Raw genomic sequence first — 22,000 nt, 5'->3', positions numbered from 1 at the left:
TGTCTGTTCATATTTGTCTCATTTGCTATAGATTTAATGGAGATACTATCAAACCTTTGAGCAAAAGTGTAAATGCGTCCTTCCTTATAGTCTCTCTCATCTCTCCTTATTTTAGTCATCTTTTTGTCCTTAATGTATGCTTGATGTTTATCTAAAACCTCTTTTAATATCCTATCATTTTTTTCCTTCACTTCTGGAAGATTCAAATTGCATATCTCTACTTCTAACTCTTGTATTTCTCTCAATAAATTTTCTCTTTTCTGTTCGGCATGTTGAATCAGTATGGTCATCATACCCTTCGATGCTTCAAACAGCAATTGTTCCCGTTCCTGTAGGTGTTGGGGTGATACGTCATCAAAGGAAGGAAAGATTACAATTCTAAGCCCTTGTGGAACTTTTTTGTCATTAATATATTTTTTTAGCACTGTAGCGTCCCACCAACGGGATAGTTCCTGTTTTCGCAGTTTTTCTAATCTGATATATTTCTTTTTCATTCCCTCTGATTGCTTATTCCTGATTTCTATATTTGAAACTGGTTCCATTTGTCCTGAGAACATTGTAGAGAAAATCTGTTCTCTATCATCATTAAACTGATCCATATCTCAAAAATAAACGGTTGATTTATCACCTAAGTAACCAACAGCACTAATATTGCCTTTGTGTGAACTAATTTAAACTCCAACAATACCACGTATTGGTAAATGTTTTTCTTGCTTGTTTGCTTTTAGATGCACAAGAGAAGAAGAGACCTCGCCCGTACTGCTGCCAAACAGAAGGCCTGTACAGTGACCTTAGTCCTCCAATCTCGTCTGCTTGTGCAGCTTAGTGCCACTGCCAACTGAGATCTTTAAGATGGCCCCAAAGAAAGTTGCTTCCAAGAAAGTAAACAGTGAGAAGAAGAAGCTTTCCACCATTGGTGTGCTGACCACAACGTTTTTCGGCAGACGTGTGCCTGCCGCACTGGCCTCCGGGGAGCAGCACTCCTGCATCAACAGAACCACCCAAACCTAAGCCCAAGACCATGTCTGTCAGTGAGGCAGCCACTGCAATCATGGCTACACCAACGAGCAGTGACGTTGAATGGATTTGTCCCTTTTGTAAAGTAAGTAGTACCCAGTCACTTTAGAAAGCAGAGCACCGTGAGCAGCAGCTGGCAATAGTAGATCTTCCTGAAGTTGGACCAGAACAGGAGATGGAGCTTCCTACCTCTTCTTTTAGAATCATTGGCTCCCAGATATCCAGCAATAAAAAGGAATGGTACTCCACCATCTTCTCCAAGCACCTCTTCTGATGATAGGAACATGGTGTGGACCCTGGCAGAGTCAAGGAAATGCCAGGAGAGGCAGTGGAGAACAGATGTTCCTAAAAGCCTTAGAATTATGGAAGGGGATGATGAGGATGCCGATAACGAGCCAGTCGTTGTGGAAGATGGCACAGAGAAGTTCCACACTACTTCTCCGGTTCAACCTGCTGCGAGGGATGTGGACAAGGTAACAACACCAGCTCCCATATTTGTAGGGCCCCAGATGAGACCTGCACCAATCCCTCCCTCAGTAGAAGTATGCACTGCAAGGAGGCAATTGACGACACACCCACCTACCTCCAGCTATTCTTCAGGCAGTGGCCAACAAAGAAAGTAATTCTCCCCAATTTGGGCCTTTTTTATGCTTAGCATACATGAGGAGAACATTGCAGTATGCTCCATTTGCCACACAAGTGTTCGTCAAAGTAAGCCTGATTTACATTATGGTACTGAAGGTCAAACAACCCATAAAAAAAGAAAATCACACAATTCAGTGGGAGAAGCACCTTAAAATAATTGCTGAAAGTGGTGGTGAAGGTGAGGAGAGCTCAGAAACATCATCTACAAGTCCAGTTACGGTGGTAGGTCATGAGGAAGAAGAGGGCGACATCCTCGAGTAAAGCAGCCCTGTCCCCAGCAGTGCGCCAGAATGGCCTGCCTCAGCGACCTCACAATGGCACAGGAAGAGTCAGATGGGGATACCACAGCATACAGATACTGCCTCACAACACACATTGAATCTACCACCATCTACTTCTCCAAAGTCGCCGGCATCAGTGGCCTCAAAAAAGAAGAAAATTCAGGCTACTATTACAGGCATGTTTAGGCAGGAGTAACCTACAACTGCAACAACCCAACGGCACATTTGAACAATAGAAGCTGGCAAAATTTTTAACACTGGACTTCCTCAGTTTTTCTTTTGTGGTAGGAGTGGGATTCTTAGAATTTGTGGCAGCCATCTGTCTGAAATGGAAGGTTCCAAATCAGAACTATTTTATCAGAGTTGCTGTTCCACTGCTGCATCAGGGTGTGCTGTAGTCGGTTGGGCAAGCTTTACTGCAAAGTGTTGTTCACACTATCCACCTGCTGACAAACATGTGGACCAGTGTCAGGTGACTGTGCGTCAGTGCACACTGGATCTCTTTTGTGGGGGTAAGGAAACAGCTATCTTCAGGGCTTGGCCCTGAAGAAAGCTTTAACAGCGTCTGACAGCATGCAACAGTAGCCATGTTTACCATGGAGAAATCACATACAGCTGCAAATATCTTGGGCAAATTTAGCAGCACGTGTCTGAATGGCCGTCACCCAGAGGTCTCAGAATTGGATTTCTTGCCACAGACAATGGCAATAACTTAGTCAAGGCCATGGCAGAAAGTGGGTATTTCAGGATCCTGTGCTTGGTGCATTGCATCAACATGGTTGTGCAAGATTTTCTCAAAAAAGAAGACACAGTCAGCAACATACTGACCAGAGGAATCTGCACTAATTTCATTCTTTTAAAGCCCAGAAGCAGTTGTGGGTTATGCAGCATGCTAATAGAGTACCAGTTAAAGCCCTGATATAGGAGATGCCAACACATTTGTACTTGACCTATTACATGTTGCAACATCTGTCCAAGCAGTACAGACAGATCAAAGACTATGTCATACAATGAGGAAGAGATGCAATTGGAAAAGCTATGACCATGGATGCAGACAAATGGGGCCCAGTCAAAAGCCTGACACAGATGCTACTCCCTTCTGAGGCTTTCACATGGGATGTTAGCAAGGAGGACAGTACGATAGGCCAGCCTATCCTGTTGTTGCACCTGCTAAAGGACCAGCTAAAGGTGTCTGAAAAGTTCTCAGTAGCAGGTATGATGAAAACCCAGAAGCTCATGCCTTGGTTGAAAGCTTAATCTTCTGGTTGGCTTGTAATGCAAGGCTGCAAAATGATATCATCTCATCCAAAGAGTGCAGCTGTGCCACTCTACGTGATCCACAGTACACAAACTTCTGCCCACTTTCATTTCTTTTTTTGAAGGGGATGTTTCAAAATACAAGAGTTGGATTGTTGAGCAAGCTGAGGACCTGGAAGAAGAATGCCTGAAACTTAGAGTCCCACTCTGCAGTTCTGGTGTGCCACTTTCAACTTTCAAAGAGGGCAGTCTCATCTTGCAACAGCCAAGACCAGCAACAAGAACACTGGCAACAACAGCAACAGAAGAATCACACCCAACCTGTGCATTGGCTTGGTTTCAAGTAGCAGGTTTTAAGTCCAGTGAAGAGGCGAAGGCAAAATAAGTCAAGCAAGTGGCAGCACCAATGACCATTCAGAGGATGTTCCAGGAGTATCTATATGACCTAAAAGAGGTCTATGTGGATCAAAAACCATTGGTGTATTGGTATGGGAAGATGTGCCAATGGCCAGAGCTCAGCAGCTGGCAATAAAATATCTGGCTTGTCCTGTTGCCTGTGTGCCTGCTGAAGTATGTTCAGGGCAGCTGGTGCAGTTGCTACAGTGAGAAGGACCAGTCACAAACCTGAAAATGTGGAGAGGTTGACCATGATCAAAATTAACAACCATTTCATACTACATAATTACACCGTTCCTGAAACTGCACAGGAGGAGGAGAAGGATGATTGGTCAGACGAAATGGTTAGCTGACAAACTTCTGGTAAACTACTGTTTGAGGACAAACTCTACTTCCTAGACTGAGTATGCCAGTGCCACCATAAAACATTTTAATTATTTATCGTTAAACTTCTTTCTTTGCAAAAACGTAGCTAGTGAAACATTACGTTTGTGTCAGATTGATGCCTCCCCACCATTTTTTAGTCACATGTATATCCAGATTGGAGTTGGACCAGTGTGCATTAAAGAAACCTTTACAATTCCTTCATGATATTGGAGACAGTGCCTGCCTCCCTCACATGCCTATCCCTTTTTTTGAATCACTTAGCAGGGCTACCCTAGAAGATCACTGATTTACAAGAGTGTCAATACCGAATTTCAATGTATTTCCTGCATCAAAGAAACAATTGTTTACCTACCCATGCTTGGACTGGAAAAGGTAACTGCAACTATTGCACCAGTGAGTGCCTGATAAGTGATCATTTTTCCTGAAGATGATTGGCCTTTACAAACTTACTTAGGAAACATTTACCTATAGGGTCCAGTTCTTTTTCTGGTTCTTCAGAGAGTAGACCAGTCACTTTAGTTAACAAACACAAATCTATACAAAATACTGTCATTCTCTTTCTCTGCTTGTTCTTTAACAGTAGTGTACTCCAGGTCTATCTTACTCAGGTCTGGGCTGGGATAGACTTACTCGGAGGCAGGAGGAGGATGAAAGGACTCAGGGCGGGACTACCTTGACAGCTAGAAGAAGGAAGTTATCAACTTCATAGGGAAACCATGACTCTTAGGCCTAGTACTCAGCTATGTGGAACGGAAAGAGGTGTGTTGATTTGGGAAATGCTGCTGAGTGTGATTCTAGTGGCAAACATGAAACTCCTCTTGTTTTTCATCTGAGTCTTTTTGGTAAACTCCACATGAAGCTTAACTTCCTTCTGTCCTTCTCCTTGACTCTACAGTAGAGTTTCTGTTTTACAATCTGCAGGCCTTCTCCTTTCCTCCACAAACAAAAGGCGAAAGCTAAGATCATCACTCCTATTTACCTTCCGGACTGATTCATACAAGCACCCAAGAGTAACAAACATTTTCGAAGAGAATGCAGATGCATTGCCCAATTTGGCAATACAGTATCATTTTTCCTTTAACAATCATACTTTTTAGAACTTAATGGGCTCAATTCACCCCATAATTAGATTTTTTCAAACCTAGATGACAGAACATTTAGATAGCTAATAACTTGGATCTCTGAGGCAGAAGGATTGTTTGCAATGCATGTAACTAAACTGTGTCATACTCCTTCCTTTGTTTCCTTCCACAACAGATTGATGATTATGATGAGGTGCTGCTTATCTCCCTGATGAATATTGTTCTTGTGTTGTGTTTATCCTTGTCACACCTTTCCCCAAATCACCTTTCCCATCCATTCATCAAACCCCTAGCCGTTTTCCCCCCGGCTGTGTGATTTTTTGAGGTATGTCTTAATTTACACCAAATAGATCACACACTTTGGTGGGGTGAATGTGGTTAAATGCGACACCAACTCACTGCATGTCGGGCCTGCAAACCCCCTAAAAAACTTCTGAGTTTATCATTTGCCTTTGCAGGAAACAATGATTGTTTTGATAGACCAATGCTTGTTTGCAGAGACCAATGCTTGTTGGAACTAATGCTTATTAGAGACCAATGATTGTTTGGGAACATGTGTTGCACAAGCCTCCAGCATCCCTATGACTCAGATTGTGTATGACTCCCTATGACCCAGAATGGGTTTGGCTGGATGCAGCAGGTGTTTAAACCATACCCAGCCTGAGTGAATTGCTTGCTGTAAAAGTCACCAGCTGCAGAGAAGGAATCTCTGCTCCTCCGCTTTCGATCTTCACGTTCTGTTCTGTCCAGCATCTTGGAGGCCGCTTCTGGAAGAAGAAGAGACCAAGGGAATTAACCCTTAAAAAGGCGGTAATGCACAATTTAAGAACATTTATTGCTAAAACGTGATACTTGCTGACTTGAAACTTGATAAGTGAATGTTCCAGGATGCGATGCGCCTATAAGGGCTCATCTTTGGGTTTTAAGGTCATTGGGATGTTGGACGCTTGTCATGCTCAAACGCTTATTGTAGTTGCTTGCATTATACCACAGAAAGGAGTTTCTATTGAACAATTATTATGAAAACGATATACTATGAATATGTTTATTGTCGCTGGGTTTAATGTGGCAGTACTATTGTTGTTAGCGATACGAAGTACTGTGAATACGGTTATTTTTGCTGACTTCAAAGTGGCAGTTGCATTATTTCAAATCATTGCTGGTGATGCAAACATTGTTTGGTGCTTAAACGAAGTTGAAGCTTTCCTTTGCCATGCTCAAAATTACGCTGTGATGGAACAACGATAAGCCAGTTGTTCATGGAGTTGAACGCTATTGATACGCTATTGATTAACCCTATGTTTTCATAGTAATGCAATGCGAACCGTAATCCTCGCTATTAACCCTATGTTTTCAGTGTGATTTAAACACTGACTTGCGTTCCTCGCAATACTAGCACAGTACAATGATTAACCCATAAATATCTGGAGAATCTAATTCCCTGAGTGTTTGTTCTTATTAATGTTGCCTATGTGAATAACTATGAGTCAAGTGAGTCAGCATCTTGGGAAATCTCATCAAGGTGAAACATGCAAGATATCCACTGAACATCAAGGAACTTCTTGGTAGGCTTAATTGAGATGATGAAGGACTAGGGACTAATCTGGGATCAAAGTGGGAGTAGTTATAGATGGCATGGGAGGTTATTTAATTACAGGTAATCCACATTGTTTCTGAAAATTCCTAGAGAGAGGGAGAGCCATCAAAAGCAGGAAAGGGGATCCCAGCAGGTACATCTAGCTTGCACAACAGTAGAGTCTACATGGGTTATGAGATATTAGTTATTTGACTGATGTGTAATTTATTGTGGGATAGACCCGTTCTTTAAGAACCATCACCAGGCCTCCGGATCCAGTCCTGCGACTCCAGTGTCTCTTTCCTTCTCTCATCTATCCCCTTCCCCCGGATGGTGCGCTGCTGATCCTGCATACTTAAGTGGGAGGCACGCAGTGTTTAGGTGGAATTGGGAACAAGCAGCTCGGTCAACATTGTCTCTGTGGGACAAGCGGGTTAGTGCTTTACACTGCGGGATCGTCTGTTACCTGAGCAATAGCCCAAACTATCCCCACTTACCCAACCACGCATAAGTAAGAATGTCTTTTCTCAATGCCAGCATCATCATTCAGGCCTTAATTATGCGTAAATAAATGCTTAACCTTGTTGACTACAGAGTACAGACTTTGAGCACATTTTCCTGACTTGAAGATTTCATAACTGTGGTTTTCATTTAATTACGTGCTCACCGTTGGGTCAGAATATTTACTAGTGCTAATTTTTGTTATGATGTGTGGTATTCTTTGATGTGGTAGTAGTCCTCAGTCTTTCTAAAGCTATATTGTAAATGTATATGTATAACATACTCTCTGTTTTTCTTTCAATTTAGTAGCCTGTGATGGATAATACTTTTGATTACTTCTATAGTTTGAGATCTCCTAGGTGGGCGGTGGGACCTCGCTTGTTCTGATGCCTTCCAATAAGGTGTTGGAACATTGACAGAGGGAGCAGTCTCCAGCCATCACTTCATCTATTCAAGTAAGAGAACTATGGATGAAGTGAACTACTTTAGTAAGTAGCTAACTTCTTCCACAGATGAGATACGTTTTTGCTTCTACAGGTTTCTGTAGGCAATATAGAAAATGTCAGCATACCCTCCTAGCTGGCATACACTTTGAGAATTAGATTAAAAGGACAGGCTGTGGGAAAAGGCACCAGTGCAAAGTGAAAGTAAAACATGAAAAGAAATCTTCAGACATAAAGTAGATTGGAAAGATTTTCTCTTGACTAACAGATATAACTAAAGTAAACCCACCCTCTCCACCCACAATAGGCCCCCCTCCCACATTTCTCCACATCCCCACAGCCCAAAATAAATAAATGCCCAAAAAGAAAAAAATGCCCTGCCCAAATCCCACCCTTATTAACCACAACAAAACCTCTTTCCACCAAAACAAAAAATTAAAAGAAGGGACAGAAGAGGGCATTCTTGATGAGGGTTCGGAGGTGTTGGATCTGGATCTCGATGTGTGCTATCCTGGCGCAGCACTCAGCAATGCTGTAGCCATTCTGAAAGGGTGGTGGCAATAGTGATACTGAGTCAGGGATGGGCAGCTCCAAGCTGCCGGCAGCCCTGGTGCTTGTGTGGCCTGGAGGCTGCAGGCGCTGGTGGTTGGCTGGTGGACTGGGCTTCTGAGCAGGGGCATGTACCTGGACCCCCTCATCCACAGCCACTTGTGCTGGGCTCTGGTGGCCAGCAGCCTCTGGCGCCAGAGCCAGGCTGCTATCTCCTGCCGGGTTGGTGGTGGTGGTGGACCAACAGTAGTAGCTACATCAAGAAAGAACAATAAATAAAAAAGACAAATTGTAAAGAATGCTCTGTGCAAACACTTTGGGGGTCATTACAACCCTGGCGGACGGTGTTAAAGCGGCGGTAAGACCGCCAACAGGCTGGCGGTCTTTTTTTGAGTATTATGACCATGGCGGTTATCGCCATGGTCATCCGCCGCTTCCCCGTTCCGCCCGCCAGGGCGGAGACGACTGCTGGGCTGGAGACCTGGGTCTCCTGCCCGGCGGCCGTGACAATACCGCCGCTGGTATTGTGACCCGGCTTACCGCCGTGGATTTCCAGCGGTAGGAACCGCCATGAAATCCATGGCGGTAAGCACTATCAGTGCCAGGGAATTCCTTCCCTGGCACTGATAGGGGTCTCGACAGAGCAGCCAACGGTCATAATACGCCGAGCAGCAAACCGCCACTACCGGCGGTCTTCCGCACAGCGGTCCCTCAGCGGTCTTCTTAAAAGACCGCCGAGGTTGTAATGACCACCTTTATTTTTATTATATAGTGCCACAGTATAAGTACATTGCTGGTTCCCAGGGCCACTAGGATTTTTGATGTGATTGGAAAAGTCACAGGGACATGAGTTACCAACACATGCCTCACATAAAAGCACTGGCTGAAAGAAGGCAGCGTAAGATTTAAAAAAGAGCGTTTTTTGTTTTCTTGTAAAGGATTTCCTAAAAAAGTAAAGCACACAGACACTTTGGGGGTCATTCTGACCCTGGCGGCCGGTGACCGCCAGGGTCACCGACCACGGGAGCACCGCCAACAGGCTGGCGGTGCTCCCAAGGGCATTCTGACCGCGGTGGTTCAGCCGCGGTCAGAAAGGGTAAACCGGCGGTCTCCCGCCGGTTTACCGCTGCCCGATTGAATCCCCCATGGCGGCGGAGCGCGCTCCGCCGCCATGGGGATTCAGACACCCCCTACCGCCATCCTGTTCATGGCGGGAAACCCGCCATGAACAGGATGGCGGTAGGGGGTGCCGCGGGGCCCCTGGGGGCCCCTGCAGTGCCCATGCCAATGGCATGGGCACTGCAGGGGCCCCCGTAAGAGGGCCCCACAAAGTATTTCAGTGTCTGCTTTGCAGACACTGAAATACGCGACGGGTGCAACTGCACCCGTCGCACCCCTGCAACTACGCCGGCTCAATTCTGAGCCGGCGTCCACGTTGCAGGGGCATTTCCGCTGGGCCGGCGGGCGCTCTTTTGGAGAGCGCCCGCCGGCCCAGCGGAAATGTTTGAATGCGGTGCGGTCATTTGTCGGCAGGACCTTGGCGGACGGCCTCCGCCGTCCGCCAAGGTCTGAATCAGGCCCTTTGTGTGGAAAAAGAAAATTAACTTAATGACATCATCCACTATGGAATACAAGTATTCTGTTCTTGTTGTGCTAAATGACTGGACGCGCGCTAGCTAACTAGCCCATCAGGTACAAATTTGATACTCTATGCAGTCTGCAGCTGGAGCAGCTGCATTGGACAAAATTATATTTGATTCCAATGGCCCTGCTCTTCTCCAAATGCCTTTCAACTCTACGCTGACTCCAAAGAGGCAGATGATTAATAAAATGTCACACAAGTCATAACATGCGGATAATACATATCCTGTATGCTGTAAGTAGATGGTGGGAAAACGTTGCACTACAGTACAGGGAAGAGAATGGGATATATAGATTTTATTGGACACATTTGTCACAGAGTATCCCTTCCTCAAAACACGAAATCACAGAGACTTAATCCCACATCACTTCCTGGCCTCGCCCTCAAACACAAATTATTTAAATTAAACACACTTCCTTGGCAGTAAGGGAAGAAATCTTGACTTAGTCTGCTGCAGCAGTATATGGTACAGTGAAAAGGTCAGATAGGTACTGTAGAGGTTACGCTATAGAATGGGGGGTCACCAATGGTGTGGCTAAACGTAGGCTTAGTCAGTCACTGCAGTTGAAACTGAAAGTTGATGAATGTCAAAAGAGAAAAATCGGACCACTTGTCCCATAACATGTGCTACATGCCAAATTTTTTTTTCTTCCAATGTTTTTTTTTGGCTGGACAGAACTTAGGGACAAATAAAGGAATGCAATATTAGTAGGTGACTGAGTGGGCACTGTGAGGTAAGGGATTGACACCTTGTTTTCATTTCAGTTTGCAGTCTATCGAAAGCTTTGTAAAAGCTGTGCAAATGCAACATTAACAGAAGCAAACTATCATTGCACAGCCAACACTGCAGTGCTGGATTGAATCATGCTGCAGTTAGAGGAGGTCATGGCCCATGGGTCGTGAAGTGCCATGGGCAGGGGAGGTCATGGATGATGATGGGTGGGATCTGCCTCCTTTAACAAATACAGTGGGTATATTAGTAATTGTCAAAAACCAAGCAATGTGACTTACCATCACCCACCCCTGCTGCCACAGAGACTCCCACTTCAGCTGCTCATCTGGCACCTTGGTGCTGGCCCTGGCAGTGGTGGTCTGTGCGGCTAGCCAAAACACTGCACATTTTAGATGTCAGATCCACATCTCCATTTTAATTTTTTTTAACAAAATACAACTGCAATGCATGTTCAATTTGCAGTATCTTCATTCCCAACTAAAATATCACTTTTGGGCATTTTGTTGGTTGACAATATTAGAAAAGCCAGTACTCAAGCCAACCTTAATACAGGGGCAAACATATGATGACGACTGTGAGTTGTTTGAATCGCAATGAAGAGGTAGAACAAATTGGTCAATTAAGCACATGGTTTTGGTCGGCACATGCAATGGGACCATCCTTATACTACTTTCCTGCCATGCTTCACTGTCATCGAAACTGCTGGGATAATGAATAATACATACAATACAACACAACATTGGCAGGTGTACCACAACCTTGGCCACTCTCTCATCATTTGAGCATGAGCAATAACTAGAAAGTCATCTCAACAAACAAGTATAATAGCTTGCTTGCATCTGCAGACTCTTAATCTTCACAGTAGACTGCGTAATCTATTGTTTTAATCTTACAGTACCACAGGGTATATATATTAGGGGAGAGGGAAAGCTTAATGACCAAGCAGAAGAAAGCTTAAGCTACAGATTAGTACAGACAGGAGGAAGTCAGCTATAGAAACAAGAAATATAGAAAAGAGGATAATGGAGGGAGGGATAACAAAAATAAACATTAAATAGAACAAAGAGGATTTGAAAACAAAGTCACACTATAAGGAAAAGGAGAAAATAAATATTCTAATGTGTGAAAGGTATAAGTTAGAGGAATAAATAATATTAATAGGAACTTACTGGGGCAGCAGAGCCATCAGTCGCAGTGCTGGTGGTGGTACTTCCACCCGCCGCTGCACTGGTGATGGTACTCTCTTCAGCCCGACCCTCTGATGCCCTCCTTGACTGCTGATGTAAGAAACAAAACTAGATTAGTTGTACAATTACTTTCCTACAACATTTTTTGACAGGCAAAGGCAAATTCAGTAACATATTGACATTGTACTTTTCTAAATCAGGTTGTCTATATTATTGAGTTCGCCTACTCCTAATTTCCGAAACCTTACCTAAATCCTATTCCAAATTTCCTCAACTACATTTGGATATACTAGTGCATTGCTACAAATGATATTAACTTTGCATATGGCAATCCCCTTTGATGGGCCAACTCAGTCAATTTCCCTTTTCAGTGCATAGATGCATCCTAGACATCACTGGGACATTGCATGGGACTGTACGAGCTACATAAAATGAAATACATAGAGAACGCTAACTCACTGATATTACATTACTACTACTACCACAATCTTAGTGATAGGAGGACAGAGAGGAGTCAGCATGACTTCTTAAATAATCAGCCTACAGCAACGAGCAGAACTAGGTAGCACCGAGCATCTGGCTCTCCCAAATTGGAGTACATATTATTTGTAACTTTGGCCCTCATTACAACCCTGGCGGTCGGTGTAGAAGTGGCGGTAATACCGCAAACAGGCCGACGGAAAAAAACATTTAATTACAAGCATGGCAGTTACCGCCATGCCAAATCGCCACTTCTACACTCTGACTGCCAGGGTGGTAACGACCGCTGGGCTGGAGACTTCAGTCTCCAGCCCGGCAGCTGTCACTAGACCGCCAGCGGTATCATGACCCCGCATTCCACCATGAATTTTGTGGGGTTTCCATGGCGGTAGACACTATCAGTGCCAGGGAATTCATTCCCTGGCACTGATAGGGGTCTGCCCCTCCCTCCTCCCCCTCCCGAGAGTCCTCCCCCTAAACCCACGACCCCCCTACCACCCTCCAAAGGTGGCAGGACACCCCTCCCAGCTCCCCCCAAAAACATGGACACCCCCACCCCCTACACGCACGCTCACACAACTACTACACATACATGCAGATATACATGCACACATACACGCACACATGCACACAGACATATACGTACACATTTCCCAAACTCACAACACACCCCCTGCATGCATACACGCACTCACACCACATCTACACACTCACACGCACACCCCCATGCACACACACAACACACTACCACCCCCCTCCCCTAAGGGACGATCACCTTACCTTGTCCGGTGATCCTCCGGGAGGGAATAGGATACATGGGGGCTGCTCCGCCGCAAGCTCCCCGTCACCAGAAAACCGCCACACCGAATCCTGGGTTGTGATTCAGTGGGCGGTGTCCTGATGACGTGGCGGTGGAGGTGGCACTGCCGACCGCCAGTATGGCTGTTGGCGGCTTTCCGTCCGAAAAAGGGTGGAGGGCTGCCAGCAGTCATAATACGCTGGATGGAAGACCGCCTGCACTGGCGGTCTTCAGCCCGGCGGTACCTCAGCAGTCTTGGAAAAAGACCGCCAAGGTCCAAATGAGGGCCTTTATGTGAACTTAACTTACCTCTGAGTGAGCACGCTATTTCAAAACAAAATTAGCATTGTAGGACACAACAAAATTAGTAATAATTAATACTCACCAAACCCCTTAATCTGAACACCCAGCAGGTCCTGTTCCTGGTCGAGGATGTTGGCCCAGTGGTATGTGTGCTGTTGTTGGGTGCAACGAACCCCAGCTTGCCTGTGAATACAACAGAGTACACTCCCCCAAGGCAGCCAATGCTCCTACAGGCTCTACCCCCTCACAGGCCTGCTGCCTGCTGCCAACATGGAGGGGAGGTGGCACTGCATGAAAAAAACAGTGCAGCTACCTCCTCTTCACTGAAAATGATGCGAGGCTGCACCCCCTGGCAGCGCTGGCACCCACCGGTTGTCTGGTTTGCTGCACCCCTTGCTCTGGTACGAAGGGAAGAAAAAGTCACAGAAATTATAAAAAAGAGGCAAAAAACGTAAAATACACCAACACAAATATACACACTAATGAAATAAATGTAAAATGGGAGGATAAGTAAGATGACATAAGGATTACAAAGATATGGATTAGATGAAAAATTAGGCCCAGCACCATGCACAGAATAAGAAAAACAAGTTGGCTGTATGAGCGGGCGACTGCGTGGTGCCATTCACACTTGCTTAGCAACGCGGAGTGCGCTACTGGCACCAATAAGTGCAAATGGGGGCCGGGCACAACTCTGCACATTTGTGGAGTTAGGCAGAGTTTGCAGAGTTTCTGGGCCCCTCTGTGGAATTCTGCATAGTGGAACTCTGCGACCTCCACCTAGGCCTAGTAATTATCAACCAATTAGTTTGATAGATAATGTATTGGAAATATTTTGTGAGCATGTCCTTCAAAGGTTTACAGCATGGATGAATGGTAACAACATTCTGAGTCAATACCAGGCTGGATTCAGATGAAGGACCAGCATCAGTGATTAAACTGTCCGCCTCCTGATCAAGTGCAAAGTGGTGGATATCAGGCACAGCAAATTATGTTGCCTTCATTGGTGTCCATTCCTCTTTTGACTTGGCACATATAATGAAACTCCGGCAAGTGCTTTCTGATAAGTTGTCCTGTAATAATCAGAGTTCACACGCAGGTAATGGAGATATGTTTATTCCAAGTGTGACCGGGAGGGAGACTCTCAGCAACTACCAAGCCCCTCGTTCCAAGCCCCCACTGTAAATTAGAATCCTCACACAATATTCTACAGCGTGATACTGTATCATCATAACATGAAATGAAGAACATTACACATCCCCTTCCCTCACTAGGTTACAATGGCCTACAACAATACTAATACTGTGGAGAAGAAAAATTCTCTATTACCTTGCAATGTCCTCCAATTTCTTGGGCAACCTTAACATTGCCCTGTTATGCAAACTCACTCCATGGCCACCATCCTCCGTGACCAATGATTTTTAATTAACTTTGGTAAATATTTTCTACCTAATGCATTCCGGACCCTTTACAGCTTTACTGCGATTCCACATATTCCCATCACTCAACAACAGGGAATATTTGTACACCTTTACCACATCCAACGACTCCGTAAATGTGGACTCACACTTATTGATTTTACCCCCTTTCACCACACAAACTTTATCACCAATCATGTAATCACCTTCCACATCATCTTTCGCTTCTTTCTTCCTTTCCACACCCTTGGAGAATAATGACCTATGCTTCCTTCCTCTCATAATCTCAAAGGGAGTTTTACCAGTCACACTGTGGGGAGTCGTACGGTATGACCAAATCAGATCCCTGACAGATTTCCACCAAGTTATACTGTTACTCACTGCCATTTGCAGACCATCCTTCAAGGTTCAGTTCCACCTATGAACTAGTCCATTGCTCTGGGGATAATAAACTGACGCTCTTATAAGTTCAATATCATAACTTTTCAAAAAAGTCACTCATAACCTTCAACACAAATTGCACTCCATTGTCAGACACAATTGCTTCAGGTACATACACCTTCAGAATCAAACAAATCCATTAAAAACTCTGCCACAGTTACTGTGTTAACATTCTCAACAAACTTTACAAGAGGCCACCGAGAAAAATAACCCACCACCAACAAAGCATACTTAGGCATCTTCCCTAAAACATAAAATGGACCCATGACATTGTTTGCTATTTTTTTCCAAGGTCCGTCTGACTTATCTGACTCTATGGGGGAGTTTTTCAGCACCTTCTGAGTCTTGTCACTCCAAGCACATAAAACACATTCCCTGATATGATATTCCACATCTCTGTCTATGGCAGGCCACCAGTACTCAGATCTGATGTGCCTCTTAGTCCCACTCATACCCAAATGGCCCTCATGAGCAAGCTTCAACACTCGCTCACGCAACACAGCGGGGGCAATCAATTGTTCCCCTCTGATTATCACACTCCCTTCTTGAAACAATTCCATACTAACTTGATGGAAAAATTCTGCTTCCATGGAAGCATCACCGCTTGGCGGCCAACCATTCTGCACATATCTTATAACCTCTTGCAAAACAGCATCTCTTTGCGTTTCCTTTTCCCATTCATCATGAGGAATCCTACCATCTGTTATACTTCCTATGTCCATGACCACAACTGATATAAGCCGTTCAGTATCTACATCTTCTTCCACCTCACTCTTATTGGGCAATCTAGACAAACAGTCTGCCACTACATTCATCTTCCCTGATACATACTCAAATACATAGTTGTATTCTAACATTCTTGTCACCCAGCGAGCTATCTTAGAAATGGCCCTACCAGCACCTTTAGTTGAAAATACTTCAATTAAGGGTCGGTGATCCGTTCTTAATACAAAAGTCATTCCCCACAAATACTTCCTAAAGAAGTTCACACCCCACCAACACGCAAGAGCTTCCTTTTCAATAGTGGAGTAGATCTTCTCAGCTTCTCTCAAAGGTCTGGACACATAAGCAATAGTCACTTCCTTGTCCTCTCTCACTTGCAACAACACCGCACCTAACCCAACAGAACTAGCATCCTTGTTGATGATGGTACGATCTCTGGTGTCAAACGGTTTGAGTGCAGGCACAGAAGCTATCTGTCTTTTCAACACTCCAAACTCTGACTCACACTCATCAAACCACACAAGTTACTCTTTTGGGCACAATAACTTCCTCATGTATTTTGTTTTGTCCACAAACATCAGAATACATTTTGAATAGTACTCCGCCAGACCCAAAAGAGATATGAGTTGGTCTTTGGTGACTGGAGAAGGTGCATTTTCGATAGCTGCCACCAAATTCGATTTAGGAGAAATACCATCTTGGTCTATCCAATGACCTAAATATTCCACACCAGCACACTCATCTTACACTTTTCCAGTGTGATGGTCAAACCATTCTCCCTCAATATACCAAGAACCGATCTCATAGTGCAATCATGGTCAATCTGATTTTTCCCAACCACCAAAATGTCATCCTGAAAATAAGCTACCTGGGGAATATCTTTTAACAAATGGTGTATGGCCCTTTGAAAAACAGCTGATGCAATACCAAATGGCATGCACGTATATCTGGTCTGATGAAGGATGTCAGTGCACGAGATTCAGGATGCAACATTATCCGGTGGTAAGCAGATGACAAATCTAATGTGGAAAATACTCTAGCTCCCTTCAAAGTGGACAACATTTCCCCGATATTTGGTAGTGGATGTCTATCCACCCAGATTGCCGCATTCAGATCTCGGAGGTCCATACATAAGCATAGATCCCCGTTACTTTTCCTCACAATCACCACAGTAGCTAACCATTCAGATGCTTCGATCTCTTCAATCACATCCTGCTCACACAACTTTGTCAACTCCTGACGTAACTGTTCCCTCAACACAATAGGAACAGAGCGTGGCTTATGAGCTTTGGGAACAGCATTTTGCCTTAAAATAATCTTGTGCATGAAAACCTTCAGTTTTCCCAACTCCTTCCTGAACACCTGTGGAAATTCTTCCACAAAGTTGACATTCTGCACATTTCTCACATCATTGCCTGACACATCAGTGCCTGCTCCCAGTACCTGTTCAGGATGGTTGGGATCAAACCATATTCCAAGAACCTTTTGCTGTGGCCACCCTAAAAGACTGGCACCATCTTCAACAAAGTACACCTTGGAAGATACTGCAACTCCCTGAAACTCCAACTTGGCCTCCATCTAACCCACTAAATCTATAGGCTTATTTCCATATGCTACTAAACGCACATCAGGAGGTTTGATTTCGCGCTCTAGAAATTTTGACAAGTTCTCTTTCCCAATCAGTGTGTAACATTCCCCCGAATCAGCCATCACGTTCATCTCAACCCCATCAATATTGATGACGCAGTAAGGTCCACTCGCATTTACACTCCCAACATCCACAACCTGCAATATGAATTGCTGAGCATCTTCGTCATTGTTGTCACACTCTACAGAACTGATCAGCCCTTTAGCCTTCTCAATACCAAAGTGTCTCCCCTTGCACACCCTAGCAAAATTTCCTTTTGCTTTACATCTCCTGCAAATCTGACCAATTGCAGGACAACGAGAATCAGTTGCTATATGACCCCTTAACCCACATTGAAAACAAATCAAATCGGTTTTCTCCTCTGACTTTGCAGAAGCACTAGGTTGATCCATTTTCTTAAGTTTGAGACCCTCGGCATTGACTGAATTCACTGTTCCTGTAGGGGTTGACAACTCTTGTAAATCCTCATTAGTTATTTCTGCTCTTTTCATTATGTCTATTGCCATCTTTAGAGTCAAATCCTCTGTATTCAACAGTTTTTCCTGTATTTTCTTGTTATGCACCTTTAAAACCAGCTGGTCTCTTAACATCTCATCCTGAAAATGTTTGTAGTCACATGAGGATGCCAAAGCCCTTAATCCAGCAACATAACTCTCCACTGACTCGCTAGCTAATTGGCATCTTTTTTAAAATTTAAAATCGTTCCACCACGTTTTTTTTCTTTCCAAAATTCTCATCCAGCTGTTCTTTTGCGGTCTCATACTCATTTTTGTCTTGATCATCGTCATCATCCGGGTCAGGCAAGTGCTTTAATATGCGCCTACCCTCAGCTCCCAAGTAATGTTTGAGCATAACCAATTTTCTAGATGCAGTAAAAATATCAACCCCCCCAGCCAAAACATAAGCTTCAAAACCCTCTTTCCAATCTTCCCAGACTGTTATTGGTTCACCAGGAGTGTTAAGGAAGAACACAGGAGCTTCAAAACCCTCCATAGTATTATAATAAAGTGAAATGTAGATCTTGAACAACTACAAAAACAACTGATTATCTTTGTCGCTTTAAGTTGTCTGACAGAATGCCTTTGTCACCAACAAAAAGCACACAAAAGAAAAATTTGTGCACAAAACAGAGAAAATGTCACCAAAAAATGGGTTTTGCCAAGCGAAGATGCGTTGAAACAGTTCCTAGGCAACGAAGAATGCAACCTGAATGGAGGTTGTCATGGACGGCTGTTTCTAGGCAATCTTGTTAGAAGCGTTCTCGAGCCGTGCCTGAACGAATGTTGAAATGGACGGCTGTTGCTAGGCAACTCTTGCGGAAGCGTGCTCAAGCCGTAATGACGTAAGCAGGCTCTCAGGCACATCAACGCCCACAAAATATCTCAAAATGTTTACAATGAGAATCACACCTCTTCCTGTCGTCGATCCACCGGTCGTGGACACCGGCAACCACCTGCTCCGGAGCGCAGCGTCAAACAGCAGCACGCACCCTCAAAATGCCAGGAACTCCATCGAGCGTCAAAAAATCAGCTCTGCCAGAATGCCGGAAATGCTGTCTCTCCTCCCAGTGTAATAATCAGAGTTCACATGCAGGTAATAGGAGATATATTTATTCCAAGTTTGACCGGGAGGGAGACTCTCAGCAACTGCAAAGCTCCTCCGTTCCATGCCCCTACCGTATATTAGAATCCTCACACGATATTCTACAAAGCGAGGACATATCATCATAACATGAAATGAAGAACATTACATGTCCCTTGTGATATTTTAGACATATTCATGCATGCATGGACGTACAATTTTGATCAGGTTCATTGGGGTTAAATGGCGAACTCACAGAAAAAAAAATTGTTACTAAAGGAATCCTCCAGTCATGTGTTTTTAGCCCCCTATTCTTTTTCTTCTTTTTATTAACCCCTTTAATGCGTACACTACCTCCCTGGTGCGGGTCACGACCAGTGGCCGACATCAGGGAGGGGGTTAATAAATCCTCGGGTGCGTCGTACCCACGGATTTTTTTTTTTTTAAATCCCTGGGAGACACGGAAGCTTTTCCGTGTCTCCTCCCGCCCCTCACCCACCCCTTTGTGACGTCAGCGTGCCTCACCTTTTTGATTTCCCCATCGGAGCAGGAAGCAGCCGTAAGGCCACTTCCTGCTCCGATGGGGAAAACAGCCCCAAACGACCTTCCCCACATTCGGGAAGGTCTCGTAAGAAAGGGGAGACTCTCTGCTTTCTTACGAGGCCTTCCTGAAACGCCACTAGACACCAGGGATTTCACTTGGGGGGGTTGGCCCCCTCGGAAAACGTGCCCCCCCGGGGACATATTTAAAAAAAAAGGTAGGTGTCCCCTGGGGGGGGGGGGCGCGATCGCTCTCGATCGCGCCCCCCCCGGCTAAATTTTATTTTAAAAAAAAAATGAAATGGACAGGGGGTCGCCCGTGGGCAGGGCGACCCCCCGTGGGGGCAATATTTTTTTTAGTTGTTGTAGGGTTTCCCTGGGGACCATTTTGGCCCCAAGGAAACCATACAACTACTAAAAATATATATATATCTATATATATATAGATCTATATATATAGATATATCTATGTAGATATATCTACATGGATATATCTATAGATAGATCTATATCTATATACATATATATATATATATAGATCATCCCGAACACTTCTGGAAAAGAAGGCAATGTCACAGCCACTTACTTGCTTCAGTCCTAGTATTCTTTATTCAGGCAGTTTCGGGAGACTCTGCTCCCTTGATCACAGAGATATTCTGAAAACCTTTTTCTCTGAACTATATGTTGAAGTTCTGCCATTTTGAATTCATTAATTACTAATTTTAACTTCTATTTTTTCCTTTTTCTTTCCAGACGATGTAAATTTATGAGAAGCAAAAGAGCTATTATATCTTCAGGGCACTGTTGAATTACCCACAAATATATGGCTAAAGATAAGATGAGTATTTTTATTTTGAAGAAGTAACAATTGGTTTATAACACTGTGAAATGATTAAGATGTAATGCAATATGTGTATATATTTATATTTAGGCTGACTTTATTAATTGAGTATAAGAAAGTGTGAGCAATATGTAGTTATTGCCAGTAAGATTCACAATTATTAATTTTGTTCTCAAGTTTATTTTAGATCACTGAACATTTAAAGATGAAGTGCCAAGATGGCTGCCAGTGGTTTCAGTTGGTAACTGTAGCCCATTTTCTATGTCTATTGTGTTATATATAATGGAAAGAGAAAAACGTTTTCAGAATATCTCTGTGATCAAGGGAGCAGAGTCTCCCGAAACGCGTTGGAGCATTTCTGTTTAGTTTTTGTTTCTCATGGTGTTTATCTGCCTGAATAAAGAATACTAGGACTGAAGCAAGTAAGTGGCTGAGACATTGCATTCTTTTCAAGAAGTGTTCGGGGTGATTTATAGGGGTTCGTGACCCTTTCGCAGCCTGCCGTGCTGGAGGCTAACCTACACGATAATTTGAATGATTAGCATTTTGGATTGGTTAGCGACCGCTTCCCCAACGGATTTTCTGGACTTTTTTATGTGGCTTGTTTACTTAAAACAAATGTTTCAATGATGTGATGCATTTTTACAAGAAGGAAGCCGGCTGTCAGAACAACAGAAGAATTGTAAAATAAAGCGCGTTTTAGCTTAAGCCCAGCGTGGTAGTCAGTAATGAGTACACGCGTTCGCCTTTACAAAATCAACGAACACGCTAAAATAAACAATCTATGAAGAGCCAGTTCGGCGATACGCGCTGTACAGCCCAGTGTGTGACTCAGCATCAAGTACACGCGTCTGCTTTTATAAAATCAAAGAACACGTTAAAATAAACAATTGGGAAAAGCGAGCGCGGCGATACGAGTGCATTATTGATTTTCAATAGCTGCGTGCCGGCGGTGGATATTGTTACCGGTTTAAACTTAATTGGGTCAACACACGTTGAGACAGTTATCTAGGCATTACAGCAGCCATTAGTGCTTAAGGGTTTCTGCGTTTTTGGTTTCGATTCTCGAATTATGAGAGCCGCCAGTATCGGATTTAAGCGGCTCAGTTGAAAATCACAGAATTCGGCAAAGAAACCTTCGGGAACCTGTTTCCTTGATTTCTGCTTTTGTCTTGAGATGCAACAGCTGAGTGAAAGCCTGGCAACACGTACATGGTTCTCCTGCCTATCTTTAAGTCACAGCATACGTCTTGACTAAGGAAACCCGGGCTGTTATTGTACTTCTGAGAATTAATGGTGCAATGATTTAAGGTGACATTACATCAAGCTAAGCCAGTTGTCAAGCCACATTCTTTATGCTTTTTCATATACTTTTTAAATTTCTCATATTTTTCTATATTATCTGCACTCTTTTAGGAGTGCTTACATTCTGTTATAAGTTGGGTATAAGCAGCGGAATAAACTGTGAATATTCACAGTGTTTTGCTTCATACAAACATGAATGTTCAGGCAGAGGACACCATGGGCTCG

Source organism: Pleurodeles waltl, chromosome 2_2 (assembly GCF_031143425.1).
Source record: "Pleurodeles waltl isolate 20211129_DDA chromosome 2_2, aPleWal1.hap1.20221129, whole genome shotgun sequence".
NCBI classification, from domain to species: domain Eukaryota; kingdom Metazoa; phylum Chordata; class Amphibia; order Caudata; family Salamandridae; genus Pleurodeles; species Pleurodeles waltl.
This window is presented reverse-complemented; position numbering follows the sequence as displayed.